This window comes from Falco cherrug, chromosome 1 (genome assembly GCF_023634085.1).
Source record: "Falco cherrug isolate bFalChe1 chromosome 1, bFalChe1.pri, whole genome shotgun sequence".
Classification (NCBI taxonomy): Eukaryota; Metazoa; Chordata; class Aves; order Falconiformes; family Falconidae; genus Falco; species Falco cherrug.
Window position 1 is genome coordinate 30,566,803 of NC_073697.1, and position 13,605 is coordinate 30,580,407.

Sequence of the window (13,605 nt, forward strand, 5' to 3'; positions counted from 1 at the left end):
ACTGGTGGTACAGAGGCACCAAATGAGTGCATTATCATTGTTTATTAAACTTAAACTCACTTATCTTAAATCAATCTTCCTGTAATTATAGTACAGTTATGCAGTTAAATGATGTTGAAAAATTCCAAAGAGCTTACAAGCAGCCAGCTTTAATAATCACAGGAAATGGCTGTGCTAAGACAGGTGTTTTGTCCTTTCTTTTTTGGTGGATGTGTTCAAGATAATTGCTTCAGTGTCAATTTCTTTCTCATAATTATTAACATTTTATGTGATTTGAAGGCAGTATTCTTTGATTTGTCCAGCATTTTTAGGGAAAATTCCTTCAGATTTCTGAAGGGAAAGGCTTTATTCTTTGTTATGCTTTTTGTAAATAAAACAGTTCTGTGTCAGTCTGTATTTGAATTTTTAGGATTCTAATCACAGACCCCACAGAGCCATCCAGAAGATTCAGTCAGGAAGTGTCCTCTGTAGATGTAGGACTTCTCTAATATTTTGATTATAAAATTTATTGCCTGTCCTAAGGTGTAGCAAGTCCCAGTGTATAACACTGTAAAATAAAACAACTAAGTAATTGGTCTATTTCTACTTCGTGCTACTTTCTCCTACTTTACTCTGTAGCACTTAAAAGAACTCCTCTGATGTGCTCTTAAACAAATCAGTATAAATGTGAAGTCATGCAATTATGCTGTTCCTTGGCTACTTTTCTGACTTGTAATTCTACATCACACAGAGTTCTCAAAGTAGCAAAAACACCCAAAAGAAAAATTTTTTTATCACCAGTTGTTTCATGTCAGTGAGCTATGAGCAATAATAAAAAATGATTTGTGTTTTGAAAGGCTGCCACCTTGACTAATACACTTGATACCTGGATCTTCAGCATTAAAGCATTGCATTAGTTTAATTGAACACTTTGAATTCTTAAGCTGAGTCTTTAGGTAAAGCAGAAAGCTAAAGGAATTTCAATTTTTATTATTTTTTTAAGTAACAGCTATTGAAAAGTGACTACTAATGGTAGCCCACATAGACCACAAGTTAGGATCCATGTACATATCTCTGTGGTAAACCACATAATATTAGTACCATGGTTTACAATCTAGAATAAAATCAGATGTGATAAAAGAAACAAATTTAAAATATAGGATGGAGTATAACGATGACAGTGTTAAGAATAAATCATGGAAGCTAGCACTTCTCATACTTATAAAATACATTGCGTTTTTCTAAATTAAGAAAATAAAAAGTGAAACACCTCTTGTGTCTGTTGTACAAACTCTCTGCAGTAAGACAAGTTCCTGAAGCTCGTCTGGTGGCTCTTTATTCATAAGGAGACTGAAATAGTCTCATTCTTCTACAGCAAATTGTGAAGGAATGCATCTGTCATTCTGGGTACCAGGGGACTGCTAGTTCTAGTATTTGATCAAAATAGCTGTATCATCACTGCCAAGGGCTTGTCCACTATTCCAAAGGAAAATTTCACACACACCTGAATTTATAACATCATCTGAGTAAGCAACTTCATTCTGAAAGTATCATTCAGTTTCTTCTATTACCTTCCAAAGTGACCAACTTTGCAAAAACAGCAGCCAGTCCTCTCAGCACCCTTGGATACAGCCTGTTGGGTCCCAGAACAGATTTATATCATATGTATTTATCATATTTACTTTACTATTACATTGTGATGATGTTCAACTAGCAACAGAGTTTATGAGCTGTTCTGTCCAAATTCTGTTCTGGGATTCTTTGATGTGCTGATCAAGTCATACTCAAGCACAAGGCCCAAGAAGCTAAGGTGAAATTGGGCCTTATAGAAAGCCTATATGTTTTCAGACTGTCTCACATTTTTATCTCATACTTTTACTGATTTGGATCACATCATAATATTTAGAAGATCTAAGCAATGTGACATCAATGATTTTTTTGCCTTCAGATGGAAAGCTCTTCCTGGCCACTTTCCAGGAGAAAACTGAAATTTCTTGACACTGAAGAGATGGGCTTTCTTTATGCTCTTCATGCTAAAGTGAAATTCTTTTATCTATGTAACACTGAGAGCTGTTAGATTTTTTTTATCTGCTCAGATAGACCTTTCTGAAGGACCCTCCACAGTATGAAGTGAAAGGTTGGAACCCTTCAATCCCCCTCTCCTCCAATTCTGTCAGCCTACTTTTTTTTTTTTTTTATATACATAAATATATATATATATATAAACACATTTTAGTTTATTCATGGGACGATAAGGAAGAGTAAGATCTCTTGATCTCTGTGCCATGGCATCAATTATCTTGTATAATTTTGCATAGCATTACAAGCTGTTGGAAATTTTCTCCTTTTACAGGTTTTCAAAAAAATTGAGACTTCTGTTCATAGAACATGCTGTTTTCCTTTGTGGCTATAGCACTTGGGATAAAGGTCTTATCAGCACAGTTCATTTGGAAATGAATGAAACTGAGAGCTCTTTCACCAAGATACATGGCTGACTTCTGCTTACAGTATGATAAATAGTGCAAATCTGATAGTGAAACTCTAGTAAAGCCCACTATCAGTTTGCTAACGCTGTGGAACTGTCTTATGCAGCTACCAATTTGAAGACCAGATTAATGGCATTTGATACAAAACTATCACTGAGATAGAGATAGATATATAGATATATAGATATATATATATAATTTTATTATTTACCTAAAACTTTTTCTGTTCCTGTAGACCTCCCTGTGGTTATACTTGCATGGACACTTGATTCCAGGACTTCCGACTTAACAAAATTTTACAGTTTATTCTGGTAATTTTTTAAAGCTACTGTCAGGGTCTTGAGGGCCTGGGCAGGATGTGCAGTGTTTTTCTTCCTCACCTAGGTGTTTAGCTGCTTGTGCTCCAGACCAGATTGGATATTATGCATCTATGTAACCTTGGATCAGGCTGATGAAGAAAGATCCTTGTGGAAAACCAGCTTTAAGAGGTTTTGTCAGGCCTTCCCTGCTCCGCATGGGAACTACATTTAATCTCACATCCTTGGCCTTGGTCCTTGTGTGACCTGTGCTGTAGGTATACAGGTATTCCTGATCTGCTGACCTGATTTCTGGGTTGATCTTAGACATTGCTATGGGCTTGTCTGATGAACCTGACTTTTGGCTGAACCCAGTAACCGTCCTTGGACCTGCTCTGTTCTTTTTGCTTGGGTATTGTGGGACTGTGCATCTTGCTGGTGAGGATACTGTCTTTGCCTGCCCTGCTTTGGCCCCACCTCCTGACTCATAGTCTTTGTGGTGCAGCCCACTCTTGCTGCTACTTGACAACTGCTGCCATAAACCAGTATTTTAAAAGGACAGTTCTGTCCATCTTTCACATGTGATTTGTTGAGGCATTATGAAATTAATGTCTTCCCCTGAAAAAGCACTCACTGAAATGCAGGCCATGTTCTTGATAGTTCTTTTAGTGTTATCATCTGGTAAGTATGACTGCCAAAATCAAGACCTGCTTACTTCTAAATTCTAATGAAGAGCTGCTCAAGGAGCTAATTTTTACAATGTTTTGGACACCTGCTCTTGCTCTCTACTACTTGGCAGCAAAACACTGTCCTCCAAACTGGGTATATTTGTTTTGTATGCAGTGGACTGACACATAGCTCAATCTGGCCATCCACATCAGATCAGAAATTCTACTACCAACACTTGTGCTATACCTGCAAAGGCTCAAGAAAATGACATCATGAAAATTTTATGTGAATATACATCTCCAAATTGGAGAAAATATTGAACCCTGCTTGTCTGTCCAAGGGAAGAATTCAAGCCTTCCTGGTTTCATATGAAATGTCAACATTCTTTATCATGTTCAACTTGCCTTCCCAATGGCATCCTGTAGAATTAAAAAATGGTCCCAGTTATCGATGGCTAAATATCATTATATTTGAAAGAGCATAGTCTGGCAGTTATGCTTTGCTCTTCTCCCTTGTGTTTCCTCTCCAGCAGGATTTGTGCTCTGTCAGCGGACACAGATAGAAAGGTTTGGAATTATTTGTATTACAGCTATTGGTTCTGTTTTATATTTTAAAAGACTACTTCTCAGGTCAACTTTTTAATTTTTATTTTTAGTTGCTCGATCTTCATTCAATAAAGTAATATGTGTTAAACTATTCAGTAAGCAGGATCTATAGTAATGAAAAAATATCCCAAGAAATCTCTGTTATGTCCTCCTAAAAGCAGTCAGAAAACCTAAGACTGTTTTGAAAGCAGACAATTCCTTCAATCAGTTCCTTCAATAAGATTTTGAAAATTAGTTTGGGTGACTTGTGAAACACAAATCCTTGTTGTTTTGTTTTTTATTTTTCTGTTGAAGTCATGGTCCTAAACTACTTAAGAAGCTGCAACTCTTGCTCATTCTGAAACACTATACAATCAATATTAATTTAATCGACCAATGAAATCTGAGAGAACTGTTTGAGATCTGCATTACAGATCACTGTTGAGGTACAATATTACCATATTTATTCTAACAACACAGTGTTTACAGTTCCCAAATCTAGTGTGACAATTTTTAGAAATTTTACTATTCTGTGAAGATTTCTATAAACTGGGGGAAAATTCATATGTTACTGTTATTTTTAAAGCAGGCAGAGTTCTATCAATCACAAAGGTGTTGTAAGGGAAGTAAAACCAGGTAAATGTCTAGGCTTGAAGAAATTGTTAAAAGCTCTTCCTGGGACACTCCCACCTCTACTGTGAGATCAAATCTGCCAGCAACAGGTACAGCGTTGCCCTCCCAGAGGCTCCTGTCTAGCAGGGCAGGCTACCAGCTGGAGACATATTGTGGGAAACCCCTGGTGGGCAAGCGCAGTATTTTAGAATATCCTTCCAGCTGGCAGCCTGCCTAAGATGGCATTTCTATGCACTCTTCAAAACACTTTAAGAAGTTTATTAAGATTGCAGGCAGCAACATGGCAACTGTTTCTCAAGTGCACCAGAAAAGCATATATACAAATAAACACGTATAATGGGAAGATACAGGTCAATCCAGTACTCTATTGTAATTTCAATATATATTGAATAAGGTGGCAACTGGAGTCTGAGCACTACAGCCTAATCCAGGTGGGAAGGCTACTGGAACAAAGCCTAACACTAATATTTTTGTACTTGTTGCGCGTAACAGATGATGTGTTCCCTGGTGCTGAAACATACTATTATGTTCCCATTCATACATACAAACTGCAGGAGGCTCAGTTAACACGTAATGATGAACCACGCCGTAAAGGATTAATGGAGTACTACCAGCATATTAATAATTTTCTATTTACTAAAAACTAACTAAGAGCTCAGATAAACTGGGTCTGTTGATGGGTCTTATCAGCACCCTGCTCTGCGTGCTGTAGTCAGGCCCTGTACAGCTGCACCCACTTGGTGAGAGTAGTGTCTGTGCTGTGGTCACCTTTGGCTCATGGCTCATCTTTGTGGAACAGCCCTGCTCTTGCTGCTCCCTAACACACCCAAACCCCATGCTAATAGTTCTGTAGGAAAAACTAAGTACATAGCAAAAGCAAACCCAAAAAGTGACCAAAAGACTTGAAGTAAAAACAAGAAAATGAAGGTATGGCCAAGCCAAAACAAATAAACAAGCAAACAAACAAAAGCAAAACAGAGATAGAGAGTGGTAAGGATGTACAAGTTCACTTTTTTAAATTGTTATTTTCAGTGACATTTATAGAAAAAAAATCTTTAGCAAAATTTAAATCAAACCAAAATCTAACAAAAAGCAAACAAAAGAAATGGAAAGAAGAAACAGTCCAGTTTAAGCATGTAGACATCGGACAACAAATTTTCTCACATAAATCACAACTTTTAAATTAGTATAGTCTGCCATTTTTCTACCAGTGATTTTAACCATCACAAAATTAATTAACAATATATTGAGAAACATCTGAGTACTCTGTAACCTGGCCAACGTTGTTTAATTACAAACTTTTTCTAGATAAGCTAGAAAAAAAGGGAATGAGTTAATCTGAGGTAATGTGACTATGGTCCCATTCCTAAAGGTGATCCACTTCATGAAGAATTAAGTTCTATTTTTTATAATTTGCATAATATTTGTAGAACACCATAGTACACTGGGAAATAAGTAGTCCTCAGACAAGCAGAGAAGAATTTTTTCTAAGATTTTACCCTTCCCCTCACCACATTTAGAAAATTTCATTCTCATTCACTTTATTGATGATGTAGATTAGAGGGAAGATATGGCAAGGAAGTATAATTTTAACTACAGTCAGATGTAATTACAAGAAATTCTAGGACTACCCATATCCTAGTATAGACTTAGATTAAGCACAAAATGTTAGCATTTTCTCTGATTCATTCACTGGCTTATATATCCTTGGAAACAAGGGTACAGGTCTCTACATCATAGCCACACCTTGAGCATTGGGGCAAGACCAAATCCAAATATTTTATCCTGGTTGGAAAGTTCAAAGATGAATACTTACATTTTGCTCTCAAAAAGCCATTTCTGCTTGTGCAGATTTCTTGTGGACTGTTTATATTCTGTAGACTGTCAGAGTAGGAAAAACTTATGTATAAGGAGGCTTAGGCTCCAAGTGTTGTATACTAGAAACAACAAATGATTTAAATCTATTTTAAACGTCTTGCTGCCAAGAAAAATGTTCCATCTTCCCCTTTAAGTAATCTCAATGCAGGAAAAAACTCTTCTAGAACACTCAGAAAATAAATGGCTACCCTGTGATAGATGGCTCAGAATTGAAAAAGTAATAGCTTTTAAGACTTCTTAAGTACCAAGTCTGCTACCTGTTTCCTGCAAATCATAATAATTAAAAAAAAAAGGGGGGGGAAAAATCAAATCCAAAATGTTTCAATAACACCAAAGCAATAGCTTTGTATTTCGAGTGTTGTTGGGAATATGTTTGTGTTTTAGTTAATAAGTTGTTTATAATATAGAGTTAGCATTAACAAAAGCAAGTGAACTGAAAGCAGGTGAAATTAAATCTATTAAAAAAATCAACAAAACCAGTTAAGCAATAAAAGAGCAACTGAGTTTAACAATTATAAAGTTTAACAGTAGCAAACAAATAACAGAGGGCAACAGTTTCTAGCCTTTTCCTTGGATTGTTTGCTAAAGCTTACAAACAACAGTCTGTTCTTAGGTATGTCTGTGGAACTCATTGGCTTCTGTCCCTGTGACTCCCACATGAGTTTTAGTTCCATCAGCATTTCTTACAATGATCTTGCAGTCTTGTTGCATCTGAAAGAAATAACACTTGGGGCCACATTACTCATTACTTTGGCTTGTGTACTCATTTATAACATTGCAAAATGGGTTAAAGATGTTACCTTTCTCATTTGCTGGGCAATGACAAAGTGAGTCTTTTACAGTTATTAGAATCAGGGGAAAGGAGGCAAAGGGAGAAAACTCACGTAAGGTGTTGTACAGATAAACGTTCCAGAAAAATATGTTTCCATTTTTATTTTTCTAGTATATTTTAATAAGCCATTAAGAAAATAACTTTACATCTACTTATATGTTTATCAATATTAATCAAGTTTTACAGAAGTTTTGCTACCCTTAATGTGATAACACTGAACCAGCGTTTGTAGTTGTGTGATAAAGCCACTCTGAGCTTCTAAACTAAAGTAAGAATATCCATCCATGCAGTAGGAACATGTTCAGGGAGAGCTAATTATTGGAAAACATATCCCTTTTAGTCCTGCATAAAAGTTTTCTTTGATATCAGGATTTCTAAAATAAAGTTATACTTTGTTATGCAGAAAAGAGACAGATGATGACTAACTAATATTAAAGCGAAAAAAAATAAAGGAATTGAAATTACCCACCCTGGGTTTTAAGTAACACAATAAAAGAAGTGGTATAAAAAGATAATCAGGAATCTTGAAGAGTGGGAATTATTTTAGCCTTGCTAAATTCCTCATCTGTGGACAAATATTCTGTTTCTTGTACAGGTGGAAAAAATGAGGCATGCAGTAGCTGAGTTACTCATGCAAGGTTGTACAAGGAAGTATGATTAAGCAAGAAAAGGAACTAGATTTTCTATGATGTAGGCAATAAACAACCTTCCTGCTTGCTGAAAATGAGGAAAGCTTCATTCAGCAGTTTGTTGCTTCTTTAGACTTTTCATTTCCATAAGTTTCTCCTACTTATCTGATTAGGGCCTCAATAAATCAGTTCTTCTGTGAAAGGAACTTAAAAACAGGATGAGAATTATATGGAATATATTCCTCTTATCAGATTCTTAAATTAATACCTTGGACCTTATGTAAGTCAGCACTCTATTCAGTCCCGGCAGAAGCTTGTTATGCATGCTGCAGTGCTCTTGAAACAACTGAGACTTAGCACTTTAGATTTCCTCTCAGGAACTTATGAGACTTGGGGACATCCCCAGCTAAACACTCAGCCAACATTGATGTTAATTACCAGTCTATATGTCTATGATTACAGCCAAACAGATACTCAATACTAGGGGCTGTAATGTGCCAGGTGGGCATTATTAAAACCATTGCTTTGCTCAGAAATGTCATCCTGAGTAAAATCTTTTAAAACTGGCAACAGTTATCTCTTTCTTTACACTCTTTTGTTTCTATGTGAAATAAATTACAACAGTATCAGATTATCCGCTCTGCAAATTGTGTATGGCCTGTAGCAGAATATCAGATCATTATATATGTCTAGAAAAAGTGCTTTAAAGTATCATTATAGCAGCTTGAAGATTATGATTATTGACAACATCTTCCACCCTCCTTATGGTAATATTTTACACAATTTTAATATATTGAGGATTAGATGTAGTCACTGGGTCAAAGAGCAGAGAGACCTCCAGGTAGTTCTTCAGTACAAGAAATATTTCTGGTCCTTGGCAGGATTTTACACAGCAAGCCACTGGAACAGCAGGGTTCCCTTTGCAGCTCCTGTGATCGTGCTGACTTGTTATTAGCCAGCATTTGCTAATAATGGACTCCTATACAGGCTTTGGGGTGAGATACAATCTTCTTGAACTACCCTCATGCCTTAAGGAGCAAGTCATTGCTGAGGCACATCAGCCATGCACTTCTGATCATACGCTTGTTAATCATGAGGCTTTCTGTCCAGCTGGGTGCATTCTGTGATCCTTTGTGTTTCTCCCATTTTCCCCACATTTACAGAGCAATTAATGTAAAATGTTAGACTACATGAGAAACAATTATCATATCAGCAGAGGAGATAATTAACAAGTTTAGCTGAAGTAAAGACTATAAATACTGAAGGAAAAAGCTTTGTACAAAGGGCAGCAGCCAAGGTGTTAAAAAGCTGAAGTAAGAAAAACAAATGGTGGCATTAATCTAGAGAAAGAAAGTTTACCGGTCTCAAGTATAAGGAAATGTAACTAAAATAATTCCTTACTTTTTGCTCTGTAGTCTGTGGAACAATAAACTGGCAAAATTCAGTGAACCATTTAAAGCTGTGCTAGCAAAATGTCATTGAAAATGGTGTAAGAAACATGTATAGCTGTCTACAGGACAAGGAAAACTGAAAGAAATATATTGATGTGTGTGCTCTACTAGTGCAGAGACCAGACAGGATGACATTGACTCCATACATTGTTAATACAACTGCATGAAGAACAGAGGTTCTGTCAGGAGAGCTGACACCAAGCCATGAGCAGAGGGCAAAACAAAAAATTGTTCTCACCCATGCGTAGCCTTGGGACCAGTTCAGCACTGTGAATTCCCCTGTGGGAATTCCCAAATTGAGGTCCCTAGAGGCATAATTCTAAAGTCAAATCTGCTTTCAGAAAATAATTTCCTCCTCCTCCTCTTAAACTACATGCGTACCCATATAAGAAAACTAAAAAATGTCATGTCTATATATCAGTTAAACCTAGCCTTCTGAGTTAAGAATTAATGTTTGATACTTTTAGAAATAAGATATCCCAAGCTTTCTGAAAGATATAATTATCTAGAAAAAGACTAACATTTAACTTTAAAACATGACTTTTAAAAATACCATAAACATATATTAAGTACATTTATACTCCTAGTAGTCATGGCATATGGAGATGGAGTAACATATATTTTGAAGTGTTTTAATGATTCTGCATAACATTTTTAAAATGTTTCCTTACTTCTAGATTGTGATATGAAGTTGCATCAACATGAGTTTGGTGAGCCATACATACAGAGGATAGAGCTGCTAATGAAGAATGGTGCTTCACGGTAAGTAAATGACAGCTTTTCTCAGAATTTTTTCATTTATGAAGACATAAGTTCTTGAGCACATATTAATGTCTGGCTGCATGCAATTACACGAATGATTCCTTCTAGTCTTATAATAGATTGCTGATGTTATAAACCTGTGAAATGTACATAGTTACATGAAATTGAAGCTGATCCTTTCTACTGCCCCCACCCCACCCCCAGCTTTGGAATCATTTTTTCATCTCTGTAATTGTTAGAAGAAAAAAAAAAAATGATGCAAAGGAATATGTTTCCTAATGAAACTGACAATAGCCCAAACTTCAGACTCTCTCTCCTCCTCTTCAAAAGTGTTAAACTCTTGAACATTTTTTCCTAATCTTTTTGTACTGTGATCTGTGATGAGAACAGTATTTGGACAAGGTCATGGAAACAATACAGTGCAATGTGGTCCATTCTAACTAACTGCAATTACATTTACATTACTTATATGAAAATCCCATACTTTTTGGTTGTTTACTCTTATTTTTTCATTATAAGAATAATCAAATATTCATTTGTTTCCTTTTGAAACCATGGACAGGATGTAGAAAGCTATGGTATTGACATTTAGACACCATTAAGGATTTTTTGAGCCTAGATTTTATTTAGCTAGTATGCTAAAGGCAATCATAAAGCTGAGTGTTTCCATCTTAGTCTCATGAAGACCTTTCTTCACACTTATATGCAGAAAAATGCATTTTATTTAGTCCTATAAACTAATTGAGACTTGTGGAAAGGAAAGGGAATTTTTAAAAGAATTTCTATGTTCAGTAAATTCAATTACTCATGCAAAACTTTTTAATATTTGAAGCATTCTGAAATCACAAATTATCACTGTAGTCATACTGCTATTATTTGTGTGGATTTTTAATTCTGTATTTAGGGTAAAACTTTCCTCTTGCCCCTTCCCTTCTTATTCTCCCTCCACTTCACTCCCCTTTTTTGATGGAGTAAGAAAGAGCTATGATAGATTAGAAATAAAACAGCCTGTAGCATCAATACAATCATAAGCATGAAATACTGTAGCTTCCTAAAATCTGAACGGTTTCATAAAATGGAAGGATAAATATTTTTAGACCAATCTTTAAAACTTAACCTGACCAATTCACATGTATGATTCTGTATTCAGTTTCCTAAGTTTAACTTTAAAGTAACTACCTATGTTGATTCTGAATAGCTGAACAAATCAGAATTTGGCCATCTGAATTTGTATTTTCTTTATATACATTAGCAGAAGATGGCTGGACCTACAATTATATCTGCTATTTACTATTATGCTTTCTTTGATTTGATGACCTTCAGAGAATACTACAAGATTCGATTGTCATTAATGAGTAAGGAAAAGATAGGAATAATTTAAGGATTGGAAATGATAGGAATAAACAGGCTGTAGCTTGCTTTACTGGTTCAGAGTCCATTCTGTGTTCCTTTGTGCTTGGAGGGACTTTTGTACATATTTGTAATTAATTGTTCAGTTTCTTATGTACTGGATAATCATTTCTATAAGAAGATACACTACCAGGTTAGTAGTTGGTCCCCAGCTAAGATAGTTGGGAAAGTCACCTAAATGGAACATTTACCCTACTGTATATTTTTATGAACGTCAAGCAACAACAGCTTATAGTTTTTTAGATATGTTACACTGAATGTTTAAATATGTTTTTTTGCGATAATTAACTATTTTGGGTCCTTATCAATGATAACACTTTGTCAGTTAATTTTTTAAAGGTACTTAATTGGTGTTAGGATAAAACCAGCAATGCTTAAGCTGACCTTTATTTTAACCAAAAAAGTGTTTCCATGAGCTTTATACTGCGCAGTTATATATGTTACAGCATGAGTTATTATGATGCATTTAATGCAATAATAATGCAAATAGATGTAATCAAGTTCTAAATGCAATTAGAACTTGACATAGTTCAGAATTGTTTGGGGATAACACATGTATGTTCTTTTAGAACTTTTTCGAGGATAAAATAACAATTAAAAAATGAACAAAAATTTGAAGAATACTTGTATAATTTCACTTTTTATTAAAGAAAAGGTATTATAATGTTTAAATAAAGGTATTCTTAAAATTTTGGATTAGAAATCCAAAATTTGATTTACTGATGTTTAAAAATCCAGCAAGAACAAAGTGAAATTGAGTCACCTCCTTTGGCAGTGGTGCAGACAAAAATTTTATCACAGCTTTCTTAATTCTTGATTTTACTGTTCAGTTTATAGCCAGAACTTTTTGAATGAGCTACTCTCTCTCCCTTTTAGAAGGTCTTCATAGTTGAAAGTAATTTGCCTGCTTAGATTTTTTTTTCCCATAAAACCAGCAAATGCTAATGTATGTAGATGCCTCCCACCAGAAACAGAAAACAGAAAAAAGGACAATCAGCTCCAAAAAATACTTTTTTTCCTGTAACTTGAAGTTTTCTTGGACAGCAGCAAACTTCTTTAATATGTGTTATAAAATGACAATGTATTTATATATGTAATAATAATAATATAATCGGTAAATGCTTACCACTAAACTGTTTCCATTAATTCTTTATAGACTTCTACTTTTATGACTGCATTATGAAATGTATTTAAATTGTAAGAGCACTGTGATATGCAGATGTCATGCAACTACATATCTTTTACTTTTCAGACAGCATATCCTTTACTATCAGAATGACCTGATACATGGATAGAATAAGAAGGTGACTCAAACAGAGGAAAATACTAAAATTAATGAAGAATAAAAAAAGGATTAATTTTAAGAAAGTTGTCAATACCACCTTACTATTGATCTAGGACATCTAATCACAGATCATTAAGTTACTGAAACACCTCCGGGTCACCCTTGTCATTCATTATCAACCTACAATTTCCTTTTGTACTGAGGAATTTAAAAGGGACATACGAAAGACTAATAGAGCAAGGCAACAGATAACTGGGCTAATCCAAGCAGAAACTGTGAAGGTCTGAGAAGCTAGGGTGTTTTTTAGGTGTATGAGATATTAACAGGTGACTGGCAGCAAGTGGGGCCTTTTCTCACTTTAAAGTTTGGAGATTCATACAGGATCAGCATGCTTACACTTTCCCTTTTCCAGATACATTCGTGAGTTTGGGTGGATTTGATGCTGAGTATGAATCATACTGTACTTAAGAAACATGGGAGAGCTTAGTTGTCATAAATCTTTAATGAAGCAGCAGTTAAATTGGACAACAGGAGAAAGTGCTGAGGTTTCCAAAAGATTGTATATACAGTCCTCTTCTTGGAGTCTATTTGCAACTTCCAGAAAAGTGCTGCAACACAGAAATTCTATTGAACATAAGAAGTGGAATTTTTCTATTTTGGTATACAGATGGTGATAACACAAGCTCTCCAGAATACATGCTATTTAAGATG